Consider the following 21,181-nt stretch of genomic DNA (forward strand, 5'->3'; position numbering starts at 1 on the left):
TAAGAGCAGTGGAGTGTAACTGAGGGTCAAAGAGCATGAAAAACAAGAAATTGAGTCCACAGTGATCCAGTGGCTGCCTCTGCTACTCATTTGTGTCAGTCTTCACTACCTGAATCCCAAACTGCAGCCTTGAAAAACCTTCTTGCAGTGCCATGTTAATCCTGAGGGCTGTTAAACTCTGAAGGAGCAGGTCCTTTTTTTCTGTTTTTTTTCTCCTTTCTCTCCTTCTCAGCACTCTTTGTGCTTGACCCACTGAACATCCTCTACCAGAACTTGATTAGAAAGGAAAGCAGAATAGAAATGTTTAGGTGCCATCAACAAGCAGCAGCTTGATCCCAGAAAATGGCAAGGAGGTGGCATCAGTCTCACAGGGACTTTGCCACTTCTTATTTCTGGCTTGCAGAGGTGAGGACAAGAGGACCCAGGGCCCTGGAACAGCTGCTGAGATGGTGCTTGGCTGGTTCTGTGCACTCCATCAGGAGAGGGCAGAGTGGAATTCCTCACAGAGTGTTACAAACACGGGGAATTGACAAAATGATAACATTTATTTCATGGGAAGTGGGAAAAAATAATGTAAAATTGAAATAAAAAAGGAGATATGAGCCCCCCAGCAGCTTTGGAGCCCCTGCTCAGCACTGCCTGAGCATTTTCTTTGAAAACATCTGCTCCAGCCTTTGTTGCTCCACCTTTCCCTGGGTGATTTCCCCAGCAGGTACAGAAATCTCAGCCTGCAGAGCTGCAGCAGCTCTGTGTGTGTACAACATATGTTGGTCCTGATAAACCAGGTGTGGTTTGTCAGCAGGAGATCCAGAGCAAAGCTCAGCCAGAGCTGCATGGATGATCTTTATTCTTGGAGGGCCCTGGAAAAAAAAAAAAAAAGCACACATCTTAATCAGCCCTTCCATCTAGAGGTGAAGGAGTTGGTGGAGGTGAGAGGGAAAGACAATTCTCAGAAAAAAAAGAAAAAAACAAAAAGAAAAAAACAAAAGAGAAAAAAAAAAACCAGAATAAAAGATGATGTAAGAACCACTCTGGCTTTCTGGGTCACCCTCGCCTGCTCACAAGCTGTTCCTGGCTCCATCCCAAAAGCTTGAGGAGTAGAAATACAACCTGATGATTGTACAGTGAGGTTTTCACTTGACTTGCAGCCTTGGTGAGGAATTTCCACAGGGCTGAGAATGAGTCTCCATCCGGGCTTGCATCAATCATGTTCCTGCTGCAAAATGAATCAGGCCTGTTGCATTTTGCAGTGGAAATGAGATCCTGAGTGGAGGCTGGAGCAGGAAAATGTAACCACACACATGCATTTCAACAGCCCTGTGAGCTAAAGGAAGGTTTCCTGGAGGGGGTAGGAGTTGTTGGACAGGGGAAGTTATTGCAAAATAAAGAGGCTGGTGCTGTACCCAGCTAGACCATCTCTGTATCCCTTCCACTCCTACATTTAGGCCCACTCAGCTGAAAATTGCTCCTCAGCTTTAGTCACTGCTGAAGTGTGGGGAGCTCATGGTCTCTCTGAGATGGTATCTGCAGGGTTACTCACTTGTGCCCTTTCAGCTGACACTGAGGATAAGGGGTTGGGGTTTTTTTTTAGGGCAAAAGTTCCCTTTCAAGACCTCTGAAATTTCAAAAGTCTGGGCTGAGCTTTTCCAAGGGGTCTTGCAATGGAGGGGCCCCAGCTCTCATTCCTTAGTGCTGCTGTTTGCTTTTCCCAGCTCGCATTCTTGGCAGCCTGTGGGGAAGGGACAGGTTTGGAATGCCAGCTAAAAATGTGCCTGTCCCTCCCTAAAAGTCCTCTTTGTCCCTCCCCAGGGCCATCCTCACCTTCCCTGGAGCCACAGAGGGGCTAAGAGGATTTTGGTGTACAGGATGCAGCATCACTAATAAATAAATAAATACCTGCTGTTATTCACAAATCACCAGCTGCTGCTGTTACTCCCAAATTCAGGACTTCCCACAGGAAATAAAAAGCCAATCCTCAGCCTGCCTGACCTGGCAAAAACCTGCTGAAGGTTCCAAGGCAGCAGCAGCCTGCAACCATCACTGGGATGGCTGCTGATGACTCTGCTCCTTCACCTCTCCAGCAGGTACTTTCCTCAGAGGAAATCATTCAGCTTCCTGTGTTTTTACTGTAAATTCTGTGCTGCAAAGAGGAAAGAGAGAAAGAGACCAACACAGTTAGAGAGGTTGGGGTGGGGGGGAAAACCACCACCCAGTGGTTTCAGTGCAGATAATCCCTTCAGCTCCCACTTCCGTGGCTCCCTATGCCAGAGGCATCCCCTGCTTTGGAGCAGCAGAGAGGGTTAAAAGCAACATCTAACCTGAGAACTGGTCCCTGCTTAAACTGAAACCACTTTCAGGACTCAAAGTGCTCATTTCCTCCCCGCCCTTCCTCTGCCTCTTTACTTTTACTTTACTTCGTGCCTTGTCCTTCTATTTCTGTGATTCTGTGAAAGTGAGAGGAGAAATAATGTGCAAAAGGCTGGGTTTTGTCCAAGTGAAAGAAAAAATGCCTGGCTGTGTCACTAGAGAGCACAAGCATTCAGATGTAGTCTGAGAGATAATTTCCACTTTGTCATCACACCAATTGCAAAAGTCACAGCTTTAGGAAGAGCTGGGACTTTTTTTATTAACAGAATATTCTAGGCTTTCATGTAAATAGAATGCAGCTTGCAAAGAAGGTACTCTGCCAAAAATAAAAAAAACTACCAGGTTTTCCTTAGAAAAAGGTTTTAAAGAACAATTTGGTGTGTTTCAACTCTGTTATGACCAAAAGAAGTGTAAATGATAGAGACAAATTGGAAACAAAAGAAAAAAAAAACATATTCTGCGTTGCTTTATATCCTGAACCTTTTGACTTTTCCCTAGAAAATAATAAGTAAAAATTAGATTGGACCCTTGAGATTATAATTTATACTTTTCAGTGTAATCTATGTACATCCTCTGCTTTATGGTAACCAGACTCCCTGAAAATTACCTGGAAATTACCTGGAAATTACACACTGCAGCACTGGCACAGCAGACAAATTAATTGCAATGTTTTCATGATTAGAAGCACATTCAAGTGGCAGCTCTGTGTTTTGGCAGTCTCACACCAGCCCTGAGGAGTCTCCTCTGAAGCCCTTTGTGTGAATATATCCCAACCCTGGCCATACCTGCATTTGTGGGTTCTGCTCTTGGCTTTCCACAAGGTTTTCCAAGCACTCACAGCTCCAGCCACTGTCAACTCTTCCCACTGAATTGGGAAAAGCCTCTTAACCATCAAAATTTCCCTCAGCAATTCTGAGCCCAAACCTTGCTCCTCCAAACCCCTCACTTTGCCTTGGAGGGAAAAGCAGCTCTTGGATGTAATGATGCCTTTTTGGGCTCAACTAAAAACAGAGGCCAGACAAAATTAAGGAAATAAAAACACTTCTATTTATTGAGGGCCTTCAGGTACATTTAGGGCAGAGGAATCCTCCCAGGAGCTGCACCAAAATGGACAATGGGTCATGTGTTTTCACTCTTTTATGTTTGGTCCATTTGCATATTGGGGGTTAATCTTGCCCTAAAACCCTAAGCTTTTATATCTTTTATATATTTGTAATCTTGCAATTCTTTAGTGTATAACTCTAAAAGATGGTGAGGTGTATATAGACACATAAAGCTATCAGTGTCTGTGTTTGCCCACGAACATCCACATGTCAATATAAAACTAAACATGAATATACACAAGAATTATAAAAATATAGTGATTTCCAGGCTGGGACTCAGGCCCCACAGCACTGCCAGCTCAGCAGAAATGTCAGTGCTTCCTGCAGCTTAGAAAGCAAGAGGAAACCACCAAGGTTTCAGGTGGCAGCAGGTGCTGATCTCAGAGCTGACAGCACTGCCTGGGGCTGCTGAGGCACTCAGGGAGCACCAGCACTCCCAAATATTGGGATGGATCCCCCCTCCCACTCTGTTCCAGGGAGTGAATAAAGCACAGTGTTGTCTTGTTAAGGTGTGATTATGAGTAGGAGTCCTCTGATTCCAGTAGAGTCACCGATGTCTGTGCTTCAAAGGATGTGAGAGGAAAAGAAAGGGAGAGCCAAGAGTGTCTCAGTGTCCTGGGAGGGACCAGCCCAGATCAGAGCCTGTGTCTGTGCCTCAGGCTCCAGCAGGTGCTGAAAATTAAAATAAAGGAACAGTAATTGTGTTTAGTGCTCCTATCTGGGGAGTTCTGCATCTCCCACAGAAAATTCTCATCAATCTGTGCTCTCAGAGCTTCTTTCCTTGCTACAGTTTGGCACTTCTCAAACAAATTTCCCACCTCAACAGAGCGTTGATTTGGGAGGTTTAGTGACACCCAGGCTGCTGGAGAAATCTATTTTCTTCCTCTGAGCTGAACACTGAATAACCAGCACCTGATCAGGTACCTCTGTGGGTACCCAGGGAATGCTGCAGTGCACCAAACTGGGGACACACAGCACCCCTGGGACAGGAACAGAGCAATTTTCATCTGCAGTAAAAATGAGGATTTTCCCTCAGCTCCATCCCAAAGGCACCAAAAGCAAAGGCAGCTGCCAGGGCTGGGCTGTCTGGAGCTGGAACAGAGCAGAAAGCAGGGGGCTCACATCAGGGGGTACACCTTGGATCTGGGCAGGAAACTGCAGCAGGGATGCAGGGGCTGGCAAAGGGCTTTTATTCCAACTGCAAAGGGACAACACCCAGAGACTTCAATGTTTCTGTAGCAGAAATATCTCTGAGCTTTGCATCTGTCACAGCCAAAGAAACATGAGCTGCTTTGTTTTTCATTTCAAGGCTGCATGAGCAGCTCAAGGCCAGGAGCTCTGCCAGGGCTCTGCTCCCTGCCAGGAGCTCAGACTGCCCAGGGGCTGCAGGCACTGCACACTGCTGGGGGCTGCTCTGCACCCAGCACTTCTGCACAGAGACATCCTTTAGGAGATTGAAAACCCTCCCTGAGAACCTTGATGCGCGTCAGTTCATAGAATCCCAGCACCCACAGGGTGGGTCAGGTTGGAAGGGACCACAGAGGGTCACCTGGTGCCACCCCCTGCTCCAGCAGGGCCATCACAGGGCACAGGGCACAGCACTGTGGCTCTGGAATATCCCCAGGAGGAGACCCCACAGCCCCTCTGGGCACTGCCCAGGGCACAAGCTGTGCCTCCTGTGCTGGGGCAGTTCCTGGGCTCAGCCCTGCCCCTGGCTCTGGGGCCATTGCTGGGCCTGGGGCAGAGCCTGGGACTGCTCTGAGCCCCCTGCACATGGGGACAGACAGACAGACAGGGACAGACACACAGGGACAGACAGACAGGGACACAGGGACAGACAGAGAGACAGGGACAGACAGGGACAGACTGACAGGGACAGACACACAGGGACGGACAGGAAAACTTAGGACAGACAAGGACAGACAGACAGGGGAAAGACGACAGACAGAGACAGACAGAGCACAGGGACAGACAGACACACAGGGACAGACAGAGGGACAGACAGACACAGATAAACAGGGACAGACAGGGACAGACAGGAACACCCAGGGACACCCAGGGACAGATAGACAGACACAGGGATAGACAGACAGACAGACAGGGGCAGACAGGGCTGAGAGCCCCTCAGACATCTCCTGAGACAGTTGTGGATGTGCACACAGACACAGATTGAGGTTAAGAGTGTATATGAAGTGAGTACATGACAATAATGTTTTGTTTCATCTCATGAATCATTTCTACTTCAAACAAATGAGCTCCTAAAGATGCCAGTTAGATCCTCACTAATGGAAATTCCTTAGATCATTTATTGGTGACATGACTAGGTGGATATGTGGGTCTATATTTTTGTGATAGTATATACATGTGTGAGAGGCTACAAAAGCAGAAGTGTCAGACAAAGGGGATGGCTTTAATCTGGCAGAGGGGAAATTTCAGTCAGATATCAGGAAGAATCCTTCCTGGGAGGGTGGGCAGGGCTGGCACAGGGTGCCCAGAGCAGCTGTGGTGCCCCTGGATCCCTGGAGCAGCCTGGGATGGTGGGAGGTGTCCCTGCCATGGCAGGGGTGGGATGCAGTGACCCTCAGTGTCCTGCTCCCCTGGCCATGTGTGTGGCTGTGAGGGTGTCACAGAGAGCTGTTCTGTATCTCCTGTAAAACAGCCCAAGAAATGTCCTGTCAGCACAAACCTGAGCACCAACAGCAAACATTTCACAGAAGGCTTTGCTGAGGATTGTTGTTATTTCCCTGCAGAACTTCATAGAAGCACTTGCCATGAGAAGGTGAAGCTGCTCAGCAGTGAGCTCCTCACTGCCTGCCTGGCACTGGGCTCAGCTCCCCTTTTCTCAGAACAGCAGCCCCAAAAAGGAGCTGAGTGCTCCATCCTTCAGTGGCCAAATTCATCTCTGCCCAGGTGTTTTCCACTGATAATCACCCCAAGAGGGCTGGTGTGGCACTGCCATGTTTCTTTGAAAAACACCCCTCCATCTTCAAACGCCCAGTGATGTCAGGGTCAAACACACCAGAAAAAACCAACAGGCCAGGCTTGTCTGTGGGATCTGAGTGGAGAAACATTTTGTGGCCATCCCTGCCGACCCCAGGAGAAAGCAGCAGAGGGCTGCAGGTGTTGGCATCTGCAGAGGGCAGTGAGAAAATAATAAGGAAGGCAGGCTGTCAAAGAGGATTTTTAGCAGCCAGTACTCACGTTAATCCCCTGACCTACTTTCTGAAAGACCTATATAAGGAAGAATATTCTCCACTGAGCAAGCAGCTAATAAGCAGTGCCAGCATTTAAGAGTTGGGAGTGCATCAGTTCTGAGATTCGTTATCTCTTCCTGGAAAAAATTAAGCACAGCAAACAAACACTCTTAGAGTAGAAAAACATCCACTGGCCCATTTATTGCTAACTAAAGCTTTGCAGCTCAGCAGGGCTGTGAGCTGGCACCATGGTCCCAAAGGCTGTGTTTGTGGTGAGCTGCCCAATGGGCCTCACCAGAAAGAAAATTCCTGCCCTCAAATTGCCACAGCTTGTTTTATGGACTGCTGCAAACATCCTTTGAGCCACAGGTGCAGTGTTGGCACCAAACTCTTTGAGTTCCTGGGCTTGGAGCAGAGGAGGGCTCAGGTGAGGGGACTGTGGGGACAGGTGGAGAGCGGGAATGCTCATCCTAGAGGAGAAGATGGGTGTGGACACCTCAGAGCACCTGGAAACCAAGAGACCCTGCATCAGTGCCTGCAGGAGGATGGGACAAGGGAAAATGGCTAACACTGAAAACGTGGAAATATAAGTTAGATATTGGAAGGAATTCCTCACTGGGAGGTGTGGGCAGGGCTGGCACAGGGTGCCCAGAGCAGCTGTGGCTGCCCCTGGATCCCTGGCAGTGCCCAAGGCCAGGCTGGACACTGGGGCTGGAGCACCGACAGTGGAGGGGTCCCTGCCATGGTGGTGGATGGTCTTAATGTCCTTCCAACCCAAACCATTCTGGGATTTATGATTCTATTATTCTACTATTCTATAACTCTTTCCTTGCAAGAGTCACAAGATTATTTTTCACATCCTCATCCTTTCAAGAGTTGTTTCACAAGAGACACTGAAGTGTCTCAAAGCTGCTTAGCATCAGTCAGGACAGAGAAACACCAGAAATTCTCCAGCAGTGCCTTCCCTGGTGAGAGCCCAGTGCCCTTGTGGGTGCAGAACACCAGCTCAAGCAGCCTGGCCTCAGGATGAGGATGTTTGGGACCCCCTGGGAGAAAGTGAAATTCCATTGTGTGCTGCTGTGGTTGGGGGCAAGACAGAAGAGTTGGTTCATTAATCAGTTCGTTAATCACTCAGTGTTGTTGGCTCTGCACCTTTACAGCATTTTGCATTCTCCTTGCTCTCCTCCACCTAGGAAAGAGGTTTTTTTATGGAAATATCTTTCCTTACAGCTTTGCTTGTATTGCCACAAAAACAGCACAGCACAGATAGAGGTGTCCATGTGAGCATGGTGAGGAAGGTAAATAAATCTTTCTAATCTTTACTCTTCTTCCATTAAATTTTTCTTCTCATAGAGAAATCTGCTATCGAACCCCTCAAACACACCAAATCCTGGTGTTTACTTGTTAAACCAGAGATACAAACCAGTTCAATAGACAGAAAATCAGTCCGGAGCCCAAAGCATCATCCCCTCCCTCCCTGCAGTGCCATCCCCACTCCTTCCCACCCTCACTCCTCGAAGCAAAGGGCTGAACAGAGCCCAGCACACTGAGCCTGCCTGGCTCCTCCTGTAAGAATTTCCACCCATTGTCCTCAGTGAAAGGGAAAATAATAAATTAAAAACAACAGAAAGTACCTTAAAGCTTTTTTTTTTTTTTTTCTTTTCTTTCAAAACTAAACTCACCAGCCCCAGGGGAACATCTGACACAACCAGCTCCCTCCTCCTGTTCTTTCTGCATCATTGTGTGCACACAGGGTGCCCTGTGGGAGGCTCTGAGATTAATTTGCCACAGGTGCTGGTAAAGACAAACCACATTGTCCTTGCAGCTCCAGAACCTCGCTGGAACATCCCAGAGGCTGAGTGGCCAGCAGGAAGCTCAGGGTTTGTGGCAGGGGCCAGCAGCTGTGCCCCTGGGTAATCTCCCTGCACTGCCCTGTTTTTAGAGCACCAAGCACTCAGGCACTTGTGGCTTTTTTGTAAAGCTGCAAAACAAGAAATGTCCCCTGATTCTCAGGAAACCTTACAAAACCACACCAGAAATCTGTCAGGCAGCCTGAGGTGTGTTCTCACTGTGCCTGCATCTGTAGGGATGGGAGAGAAACACACATCAAAATTAAAAATGACCTGGCATCCGCTGAAAAAAACAAACATGAAAAGCTGCCTCAGCTCTTTTAACGAGCAAATACTGTTCATTTTGGTTTTTCTTCATGATTTCAGAGTTTTCTGCTCTCAGACAAGCCTCTCCAGGCCGAGCAGAGCTGCTCAGTGCCCCCCAGGTGGGCTGGCCTGGGGGACTGCATCCCTGCTGGCTCTGCATGAGGGATGCAGCAGCTCTGGCTCCCATGGAGCAGGGTCCTGCAGCTGCTTATCCCAGACACCAGCAGAGCACCTTCCCCTTCCCCTGCTCACTTTTAGTGGCTTTGTTCCCAGGTGAAACTGTCTGTCCTTGTCCTATAGGGTCACGCCCTCTGGGTGGCTGCCCTGCAGGGTTCGTATCAAGACCACACCTTGCTTTTGATTTTCCTCCTTTTTGCCATTGTCTGAGAGTTCAGGCAGTGCTGCCCTGTGCCCAAGCACTGGGATGGACTCTCTCAGCTAAAGCTGATGGCAGCAGAGTCTCTGGAGAGGGGCAGGACATGAGCCATGCCCTCCTGAACCAGATTCATACAATAAACAGCATGAACCAAATGCATTAACCAAAATCCCCTTTGGGAAAGTTCCATTTCTCTCTCTTGATTTCAAAATAAAGAGGTTTCAAAGATCCCTATTAAATCTTGCCTGAGTGGAGGCAGTGAGCCAGAGATGAACCCAGGCCATAACCCAAGGAACCTAAGGAGCATGCCAGGAAAACAAACCCTTCAGGATTTAAAAGAAATTAAAAGACTGTTTGTTTTCTACATTGCACAATTTAATCCCTGTCACAGGGTGTGAGTGGGCTCAAACAGGAATTCACTCAGGTGAATGCCTGCTGTATTTTAGCTGTTGTTTTCCTCTCTCCCAAAGCATCTTGCACTCAGGTACTGCTGGTGGTGCACTGGACAGCTCTGGCTCACTGCAGGACCAAAGAAGAAAGTGCTGACCCTGCAAGTGTCCAGGGCCAGGCTGGAGGGAGCTCTGAGCACCCTGCTCCAGTGGGAGGTGTGGGGATGGAATCAGATGATCCTTTAAGGTCCTTTCCAAACCATTCTGTGATTCCATTGATTAGGTGCCTCTGGACAATCTCCCCTGCTGGCTCCAGAATGGGTCTATTTATTAATAAATGTAATTATGTATGTATTTATGTACTTATTATTACTTTAAGTATGTATGGAACACACCTTTCTGTGTCTACTGCTGCTCCTGGCATAAAAATAAAAGTAGAACTTTAAGCCAGGACAGAGTTTCATCTTTACTCAGCCAATACTGATCAAATACTGTTGATCTCTGTTCAGTCCAGGTCATCAGTGGCTGAATTCACAGACTCCTCTAACAAATACTCATTCTGGGAGTCCCAGGGAGGGAATTTTAGCTTGCAGTTTTCATGGAATTATTATCAGGTATTTTCCTGTGATTTCATTCAGATTATGGTATTCTAATTTGTGCATGCTTGTCACAGTCATGATTTCTTGAAGATGGGGGAAGATTGCTCAAATCTGTGCTTTGAATTACTCAGAGAGGAGATTACATCTGTTATTATGGCATCCATTGGTAAATTAATCACCCTGCTAATGGATGAGAAAAAATAACTCCATCATCTCTCTCAAGTTTTGGCAAGAGCCAAACCAAGCAAGCAATCCTGGATCTAAACCACTGCTTTATCTTGTCTCATTCTGATGTTTCAGCACTTCCAAAACTTGTGGTTTCACCCCAATCATTCAACAAACCCCAACTCAAATTCATGAACAGGCTTGGTCAACCTGAAAGTTCCTTTTCTAATGAACTGATGAGTCACTGGACGCTTTTCTCCCAGTTTTAGAGCCCCAGCAGCTCATGGCAGGCAGCTCTTTGCTCACAGAGATGCCTATCACAGCCCATTCCACCGTAGGAGTGTTGAAAGCTGGGGCTGTGGGCTGTGCAGCCGTCTAGGACTGATCCTGTGCTAACCTGAGCTCCTCCTCTGCCTCTCCATCCATCCAGCACTCAGTGCCATGCAGGGCTGCACCCAGTGAACTGCTCACCAGCCCCTGCTCTGGCTGGGATTTGCTCTGACTCACAGTCCTCAATGAGCTTTTGGTTCCCACTGGCTGCTTTCCTTCCCTCTGTGCTGAACACTCAGCTAAATATTTAGGGTTTGGCATTATAAGAACAAAGATATAGAAGCCTCAAAGGCTGCCACCAAAATTCCTCTTTGTGTGAGATCCAGATACAGATCTAGATCCAGCTGCTGGCTTTAATCAGAAAAATGTTAGCCAAAAGAATTTCCTGAAGAAATTCAGTGTAGCCTCCAGTGTTGGCTGCTCTGCTGGAGCTGCTGATCTCTGCCTGGCTCCATCCCCTGTGACATCCCCTGCAAGGGTGGGCACCTTTTCCCATCCCCAGGTCCCATGAAACCTTCATGACAACATCCTTGCCATTCCCTTGGACTCACAAATTCAACCTTTAAGCCACCTAATCCTCACTTATCCCTTCAGCTCCTTCCTTCTCCACCTTTCTATAATCACCTATTTTTCCTGCCTGCAAGTCCTTTTCCACTCTTCTGCATCATCATCCAGTCCTTGCTGCACTGAGGAATTCTTTGTTTCTTCAGGAAATGAAAAAAATGATCCTTTTCCAAAATGTTACAAAATCCATTAGATTGGCAGTTAGGGAAGGCTGCCTGAATTGCTGAATAGAAGTGCTGACAGAGTTTGCTATCACTGAAAAACCACCAGTGATGAAAATATTTCATCAGGAATTAATTAGCTGTTGTGTTTGGTTTGTAATGAGACAGCTTAAGAATAAATTCTATTTACAAAAAAAAAAAAATCCTAGAAATGTATCACAAAGAAAAAGTCCCTTTCTCCACCACTAAAATGTAGCAAGCATAGATCAAAAGGCTTAATTTTCCCCATAGTTTCAAGCTGAATAAATACACTGAATAAATAAATTAATAACAAGTGGAGAGTTCCAAAACAAAATGTCATTTTTATAGAGAAATGAGATCATTCTATTCCCAAACCCTGAACTTGTGTCTTTCAAGCTTATTAAAATAAAAGGTTTTGTTTTCTTATAATTTGTGAATAGTTTTATCACAATTATCATCTTTCCAAAATCCGGTTTTGTTTTTAGTGAAATGGTATTTCTGAGAGGAGGGGAATCTACTGCAGTATTTCATGGAATCCCAGCCTGGTTTGGGTTGGAAGGACCTCACAGCCCATCCTGCCCCACCTTGCCATGGCAGGGACCCCTCCCACTGTCCCCAGTGTCCAGCCTGGCCTTGGGGAGGGATCCAGGGATCCAGGGGCAGCCACAGCCAATCTGACAGCACCCAAAGGTTCATCTTGGCTTTGCTGATGCACAGATTTACAGCTGGTGCTGGCTGGGACTGTCCCCCATGGCCACAGCTCCCCTTGGGTGCCTCAGAGCCCCAGCTCCAAAGGTTTCTCTTTCCCTCTCCCCAGGGGCAAATCCATCCCCTGCAGCATGAAGGCTCTGCTCCCACCCCATGGACGCTCCAGGAGAACAAGGGCAGTCCCTGCCTGCAGAGTGGGACCAGATCCTCCAAACCCTGAGCAAAGTGCTCTGCCCTTCCCAGCTATTCCCTGACCAGGCTGCACATCCAGACTGGGACACAGATCCTCCAAACCCTGAGCAAAGGTGCTCTGCTCCTCCCCAGCTATTCCCCTGACCAGGCTGCACTCCAGACTGGGACACAGATCCTCCAAACCCTGAGCAAAGTGCTCTGCCCCTCCCCAGCTATTCCCCTGACCAGGCTGCACTCCAGACTGGGACACAGATCCTCCAAACCCTGAGCAAAGTGCTCTGCCCTTCCCAGCTATTCCCCTACCAGGCTGCACTCCAGACTGGGACACAGATCCTCCAAACCCTGAGCAAAGTGCTCTGCTCTTCCCAGCTATTCCCCTGACCAGCTCAGGGTGTGTTTGTGCACACCCCACACCTCAGCTTTCCATTGCTGGCCAGCAAGGCTCTGCCAAGGCTAAAACACTTCCTCAGGTGCTCTGCTCACCCTGTCCAGCTGCTTGCCAATGCCTTTATGTCTCATTTCTAGTTTTTAGGCTTCCAGGTCGCCGTGTGCCTGCCTAAGGTGTCTTTAGGCAAGTAAAGTGCTGGTAGGGAGATAAATAACATCACAAAGCAGCAATAATCACAGCCCAGAGCAGCACTGTGGTTTTGCTGTCCTTCTCTCACCTATATTTGGTTTGTGGTGAGCCCAAACCTGGCTCATCTCAGCCTCAGCCCCTGCCCTCCCCTGTTTCATATTGATTATTAACAACAACAACTTCTCTGTGGGCTGTTTACCACCCACAGATCTCCACCCCCAAAAAGCCCCAGAGGAAATAACACAGGTTAACATGTTGTGTTTTTTTTTTTTTTTCTATTTATAAACAGAAAAAGCCAATTCCCAGCCATCAAAGAGACTGAGATGTTTATCTGCTACGGCAGAAATGTCGAGTCAACTTTGAAATTCCAAATGAGAAGTTTCCTCTGCTCGTGTCAAAGCTGCTTCATGTTCTCTCACAACCTACACCACCACCTCCTCACCACCTTCACCACATCCCCCCCTCATTCCTTGCCTTGCCCAGCTCAGGCTCAGCTGGGACATCAGGGACAAGCCCCTGCCATACCAGTGGAGCTTTTCTCTGGCCACTGATCCTGTTGGAATTCAGGGAAGAGCCCCATTGCAGCTCCAAGGACCCCACTTGCCAAATTCACCCAGCAAAGCTTTTGGGGAGTCTCTGCTCCCATTTTCACTTCTCCACCCCCTACCTGATATTTTCTGTCTGTAAAATGGTAAAAATCAAGAAGATTTTTCTTAAAGCAGTATTTGAGCTGTGGAGTAAAACTAGCTGGATTTTGGCACGGAGATTTATCATTATCAAGTGCTTTTGCTCTGAGCTCAAACATCTCCCTTCCCAAGGTGTTCATGGAGCAGCAGAAATGTGCAGAGCACACCTTGGTGCCTTTCCTTGCACTGCTCCTCTCCCACTCTTCTCCCTTGGGCTCCTGGCCTAAGAAACTCAAGGCAAAGCCCTGAATATCTCCTCTAAAATGATGCTCCACTTCCAAGGGATGCTGACACCCTCCCAGGTCATGCCATGCTCTTTTGTCAGGGTGGGACATGGCAGTGACACAGCCCTGGGCAGGCACCAGATGTGAAAGCAGATTTCCTCCCAGTCTGGTTTTATCCTCTAGCAATCAGCTCAGAGCCAAGCAAACCAGCCAAAAGCAGCTACCAAGACACATCCTGAAACTGCCTCATTATATTTAGCAGTGGCCATGGAGAAAGGGGGTATTTTCTGCATTTGAGTGGGTGCTACAAACTTTCATTTGTTTGCTGTGTTTTTATTTCGTTCATTCAAAACACTGTTTGAAGCTGCATTTTCCCATCCTGCATGTTTTGAGAAGTCACTCTCTCTGTTGAGCAGGGGAAATTTGGTACAGATTTTCCCTGCTCAAACAGAGCAGGAGTGAACAAATGGTTTTGGGGGGTCCAGAAAATACCTTTACTGAGAGAAATCTGAGCAATTTTGTTTATTTATTTATTTATTTATTCAAACTGGGGAAAGAAGGAAATGTGAACCTGGGTTTGTGTGAATTTAGCAAATAAAAAAAATTGAAGTTTTGACCGGTGGAAATAAGACTTGAGGGAAAATAATCCACAAGGTTTTCCTCTTTTCTCTCTGACTCTGTCAATCCAACAGAAAAGAGAAGCAAATCCATCAGACTGGAGTTAAACATTGCTGTGACTCCTTGGAAGAATGGCAAGTCCATCCTGACTGCAAGTCTTTGAGCTGAATCCTGGCTGTCTTCTAAAATAAAATCTTCCAGTCTAGTTGAGTTTCCTGGTTCAGTTGTGCTCAGCAAGGTCATTTCTAAGGAATATAGCAAAATGGATTAGTACTGATGGATGACAGAATTGGCTCAGTAGGTGAGACACAGGAAAAATACACACATTTGCTTGTGTATCACTAAAAACGAAATATATTTCAAGACAAATTTTCTACAAATTTTCTCCAGTATTACCCACCCTCCATCTCACTTGTGTTATCATTTCTCCGCTATTTGATTGTCACAAATTCAAGGATGAAGTTGTTTTTCATGTGCACCACATTCATAAGTGTGGAACCCTGAGTTACCAAGTGCTTGATCATTTCCCTGACTTAGAAATGATCCAAGTTTTAATCTCCCCTGAGAAACCCCTGTTAATCAGTAAGAGAACAACACCAGAGTCTCAGCAGCTTCTAAATCTCTTTAAACCCTGAGATATAGAAGATGTAGGCTTGGCTATGCCATGCCTGCATTGATTTCCCACCTTGAGGAGGAATCCATGATTTTTTGTCTTCCAGACATGGACTGCAACCATTGTTAGAAAACCAAAGCAAGGGCCTAAACCAAGCTCAAAGCTCAGGACCCAAGGAGGGCAAATAAATCAATCAATTTTCACTGAAAATCAACTAGGGAGCACTTTGCTGCTCTTGGCAGCAAAGATTTCCATTGCCAGCCATTATATTCCCAGTAGGGAGAAATGGACAGGTCACAACCCAAAGCTTTGTGTCTATTCTACCTCAGACTCCATGAAATTTTCATAATGAAACCCCCAAAAACAAGGTAAACTGCATGGTTTGGTCTGGAAACCATGAGCAATTCTGTGGTTTTGCTTAGGTTTGTACTGAAACCAGACCGAACTGGGGAGTTTCTCTGAGCTGAATGCAACCTGAAGATATTGAATTAATTCACACCTGAAACTGAGAGCGAAATTTGGGGGGCACGAACCCACGCAGACTAAAAGAAGGAAAAAGGCTTTGCATGAAACCACAGGCCAGGTTTGCTCACTGAGTTCAGCATCACCTTGAGCTGCCCTGGGAGGTGTTTGCTGCTGACTCACCAAACCACAGCTCCTGGATCCCACAGGGCTCCAGCTCCTTGGGAATTGCTCTGGGAACACGCAGGTTCCCCAGGTGCTGCCTAGTGGCACCTCTGCAGGTGTGGCTGAGCTTCCCTTGTGGAATTCCTTCCTTTTGGGAAAAAGAGAAGGCTCTGGGGAGATCTTAAGGCACCTTCCAGTGACTCAGGGGACTTATGAGAAGGTTGGGAAGAAACTTTCATGAGGACAAGTTGTGACAAAACAAGGGGGAATGGTTTGAAGCTAAAGGAGGGCAGGGCTGGATGGGATATTGGGCAGGAATTGTTCCCTGGCAGGGTGGGCAGGGCTGGCACAGGGTGCCCAGAGCAGCTGTGGCTGCCCCTGGATCCCTGGCAGTGCCCAAGGCCAGGCTGGACACTGGGGGACAGTGGGAGGGGTTCCCTGCCCTTGAGATGGGATTTAAGGTCCATCCAATCCAAACCAGGCTGGGATCTCTGTAGGCTGGCAGAATGAAAAACCTAAGGGAAAAGTTTGGAACAGTAGAATTGCCAGAAAAACACTTTTTGTTACAGAGGCTCATGTTGATGGGTTCTCTGGAGTCCTTCAGGCATCTCAGTGCTCAGCTCTTCTGGACAGGGGAAAATTCTTCTTTTCCACCAGCACAACCTGCTGTGTGGTGTGCCCAAGAAGCCCTAAGACATTTGTACAAAGGCATCAAAGAAAGGACTAAGAGGAGTGCAGAATTCAAGAATGGGAAAGATTAAATTGTTCAGCCTGCATAAACTGAAAGTGACACTGCAGAAGGTCTGGGGTTTCATTAATTCAAGAGAAGCTGGAGTACAAATGATGTGAATATCAATGGGAATGCACTGAGCTTTTGTATGTCCTGACTGAAGTCCAAGAAAAATGCCAAACTTAATTCCACAGGAGCAAAACAAACAGGATCCAGAGTGGATGTGTCCTTCTTGTGGCTCAGAAAAACAACTCTGAAAAGGCTTTGGATAATTTCAGAGTAACAGCTCCAGAGAGAATGTTGGCAGATGCAGGATTTTACCTGCAGGATTTTACCTGGCAGTTACCTCTGTAGGGACAAACAAAGGCTGTCACTCAAGGCTGAATATTTTGATTTTTTTTTTTCCATTCTGCTGTGATTGATACATTTTGTGGCTTGTGGAAATGAGCAGGCACGTGTGACACAGGGATGTTCCAGTTCCCTTATCCCATGCCACTGCTCCTCCCTACATGTACCCCACTGTGATGGCCCCAGTATAACCATGATAATCTCTCAATTTCACTCTTAGGCAGGGTGCATTATGCTTATTTGAGGACTGCCACCCTCAGAAAGGTGATGGCAAAAGTTGGGGGTGATTTTTCACAAGAACCATAATAATCAACCTCCCACCCTCCTCCTGTTAATGAGTCTCCTGCTCCCAAGTGAGCTCCTTCTCCCAAATGCTCTCAGTAATCTTCCCTGCCTTTAGCTATCTCAGACATATCTAGACCAAAGAACTTGCCTGGGCTGGTTCTGTAATCTGGTGTCAGTAATTGCAAACATTACCAAACTGATCTGCCAGATAAGCCAGGATGAACCACTTACCAAGAAAGCACTGGATGTGCACAGATGCCACCCTCAGAACTGGCCTGGGGAGCCCAGAATAATTTAATCCTACATGGTTTTGAGAATCTTGCCCCTTGTGAATGAGCAGAGCCCAGCAAGTGTGAAAAAGCCCTGCAGAGCAGTGCTGACCCAGAGCTGTGCACCGGCACACCCCAATTAGCAGGATCATTAATTGGTGAGGGCTGGGGTCTCCACAGCTCTGTTTGGAGATGTTGGTCCCAGGAGGGAGCTTCCAGCTTTTCTTTTGCCTTTTCTGGTGATTTCTTTCTTTACCTGTGCTGATGGGAGACCAAGAGAGCAGCTACAGCCTGAAGCTCATAACCTAAAGCTCCCAGCAGCTTAGAGCTGAACCTGTTCCAGTCACCATGAATAAAAAGCTCCAGGTGACTTCCATCCCTTAAGGCATTTTAGAACATCATTCTTAAGACTTTTAGCAGTTTCACATCTGGAGAGAAAGCTCCTGTCCCCCTGAGCAGACAGGTTACATTGCCTTCCTTTAACATTGATTTTTGAGGAGGATTTTGACAGCATTTCATCCTTTTGCTGTGTGTGCTCATGCTCCTGAGTCATTTCCATCAACTTTGCAGAGTCTTAGGGCTGCTTCAGGGAGCCTTTAGGGGCACAAACACCTACAGAGGGTCCTCAGGCTGGAGGGCACAGCTGTGCTTAGCCACTTTCACCTTCTGATGCTTCATTTCTGTCTTTTAACAGGGAGGTAGAGGAGGAGCACCAACACTGACCCACCTCAGCAGCTGCTGTGGGGGTAAATCCATCCCACACTGAGTAACAGAAGGTGACCCTGGCACCTAAAGCACTCTACAGTGGGAATTTTGCAAGATCTTTCCTTATTTGCCCCATAGGGATGGAAAAAATAAACAACTTCACAGTTTCTTGCCTGAGCAGAAGAGTGATGGAGCGTTCTTATTTTGAGAAAGGTGAACTAACAAAGCCTTTCAACCTGCCAGAATTATAAATAGACTTTCACCCCACATTCCTGCACTTCCCTGGATGTACAGACTGTATCTCAAGCTAGTGAAATGTTGATTTTTCTCATATTATTGCCCAGTAGGGTTCAGTGAATGAATGCCATGCTGAGCAGATCCTGTTTGTAGGACACAGGGAGAAATGATGAATGCCAGCTCTTGAGGGGGGTTTATTTCTAACCTGGGTACCTTATGCTGCCAGGTGAACTCAGCTGTGAGGTCTGACCAGAGATGATGTGGTCCCTGGAAAGGTTTTGTTGTTTTCACCCTGACCTCAGATCTCTCATCTCTCTTTTATCAAAAGCTTTCAACACTTATGCACAGGGAATACAAATAACAGCTTCTTCCCTAAATCAGACTGACCAATCTTTAGTTCATAGTTCCACTTCTTTCCATGGCCAATTATCAATATTTCATACTCACATACATTTCATACAGGAGAAAATTCTGATTATTTCAGCTGGACCACTCCAGAGCCCTGCCTGTCCTGACCCAGACCCTCAGATCTGTGTCTCAAAGACCCCCAGGCTGCCTGTCAGGAAAATTAGCCCACAAACACCAGAGGTTTATGTCCAAAAGGAGGCAGAGGACTCCTTTTTGCTTTATTCCAATAAAGGGAGAGACCGTGGGACATTGCCCTGGGATCTCTCAGATTTTTGGAGGATGCAGCCTCCTTTTATCCCAATTTCCCTCTCTCTTTGCCCATGGGCTGAGGTATTTGAGAGGCACAGACTGCCCAAACACCTGATACCTGAGATTCCCCTCTAATGTACAACCCTCCCTTTTTGTTTTTAATTCTTATACAATTCAAAGTTTTCCCCATTGCTTTTTCATCTTCCAATATCCAGTTTCATTTCTCAGCAAACCTACAGTTTGTTTGTAAAGGCAAATCTCTTTTCCCATTCATCAATCAGTGGACTCCATCCCATTGTTTCTTTTATCTCTCAGTTCTGGTTTTATCTACCACATCTACAACTTGTTTGTAAAGACAAATCCGACATTCCTCTCATGCCCTTCCCAGAGGGAAAAACCTCCAAAACCACTGTTCATCCCCACCCTGGGTGCACCAGCCTCTCACTGTCCCTTGGATCTGCTCCAGCCTGATCCTACCCCCCAGCTCAGCCCCCACTGGTGCTTCCTAGCCTGGCTCAGCAGCACTCTCATCTTCCAGACTTTGGGAAAAACTCTGAACAGTGTGTGAAATCATATTACCTAAAAGGCCCTTTCTGGTTTGAATTTTGTAATTCTCCTTCAGTTTTGTGGGTAAATCCTTGGCAGTGATGCTTTTGTGGTGGTGCTGCCTCTCTGTGTCACTTTTGGGTGTGTGTGACACTGAGGTCTCTGCAGATCTCACCCAGTGTCCAGCACAATGAACCTTTCCCTTCACATCCCTGAACTCCTGTTTCCTCCTGCCACCCAAATCCACACCTTGGCACTCCCTCCTCCTCCTCCTGACCCAAATCCACCCCATGGATTTTCTCAGGCCAAGATTTTCAGGTGTACCCAGAGATTTTAAGAGCCACACTCACACCAGCAAGTGTAAATGTCCTTTCTGTCCCTCTTAATGAACTTGAAATTGATACAATCCTCTTCTATTCTTTTATTAATTAGATCCCAGAGTAAGCACAAGAGTCTGAATAGACTTCTGCATGGCTCAATTTTTTTATTATGCTGCTGAAATCACACAGAAATAGCCTGGTTTTCAAGGAATTATTAAATCCTTGTGGGAAATTAATGTTCTTCTAGTGTTCCAGAACAGAATAACTGGAATTTCAGTGATTTGGTATCTCTAGATGTGCCTGAAAATCTCATTCTGAATAACTCTGCATACTTTTTTGTTTTTAAATTTAAACTATATTAATTATTCCATTTCTTCCAGCTTTGCAATTCATGCATTATTTTCTGCTGGTCATTAAGCAGGACACAGGGGGGTTTAATACCCAGAAATGAGTTTTCCACTTGGATTGACTCTCTCAAGTGCTGCTGAAAGGCACCACAAACTTTCCAGCCCCTCAGTTTGGGGGATGCCACACGGGAAGGACTCTTGAGTGTTTGGGCAGACAATAATTCCCACTGAGCAAACTCTGTCTCTGACAAATTGGTGGGAGTTATTGCACTTTTATAACTGTTCCTTTTGTATTGTTTTATTGCTGCATTTTATTATCTCTTCTAAAACCTCTGCTTTCTGCCAGTGCTCCAAAGGAGATGGATGATGCACATCCACTGCAGCATCAAGAGGTGTTTTTTTTCCCTCATAACCAATTTTCAGCTAATTTAATACACCTGATTTTCCATATTCTTACAAGACTGACTGATATAATTCTTTTGAGCAAGGGAGGCAGCAGCACAGCGTGAATAAACCCTCTGCAGCTTCCCAAGGAGATAATACTGCTCAGCATCAGCTTTAACCTTTTCTTTTCCCCTCTTTTCCTCCTGTCTGATGTTTATTTTTATCCAGTGATCTTATTTGAGAAGCAAAATGAGTAAAGAACGTTGTTATTCTTGGAAACCCTCCAAGAGGCTGGGGTGAGAGATGGGAGGCAGGCAACATCTCCCTCAAAAGAGAGTTTTGTGCTGACAGCCAAAGGATCCTGCTGGGAATGAGAAATTGGAGTGTCCTTTCCTTCAGTCGGAGATCAGCTTTGCTCAGGACCACATGAATGGACAGAGATTCTAATCAAGGCCGTTCAAAATAAACCCAAACAACGTTTCCAGCCTTGGCCCGGGGCTGAGATGTGGAGCTGGAACAGGAGCCCGCAGTGATTCATCGGAGGAAACAAAGCCTCCGACGGTGATTCATCCTCTCAGGGTGTTTTGCAGCCACCTCAATTTACTGATTTTGCATTTCCATATCAAATGCTCTCCACAAGTGCTCACATGTTCGTGTGTGCAGGCTGGATGGGATGCAGCAGC

This window comes from Erithacus rubecula (genome assembly GCF_903797595.1).
Source record: "Erithacus rubecula genome assembly, chromosome: 21".
Taxonomy (NCBI): Eukaryota; Metazoa; Chordata; class Aves; order Passeriformes; family Muscicapidae; genus Erithacus; species Erithacus rubecula.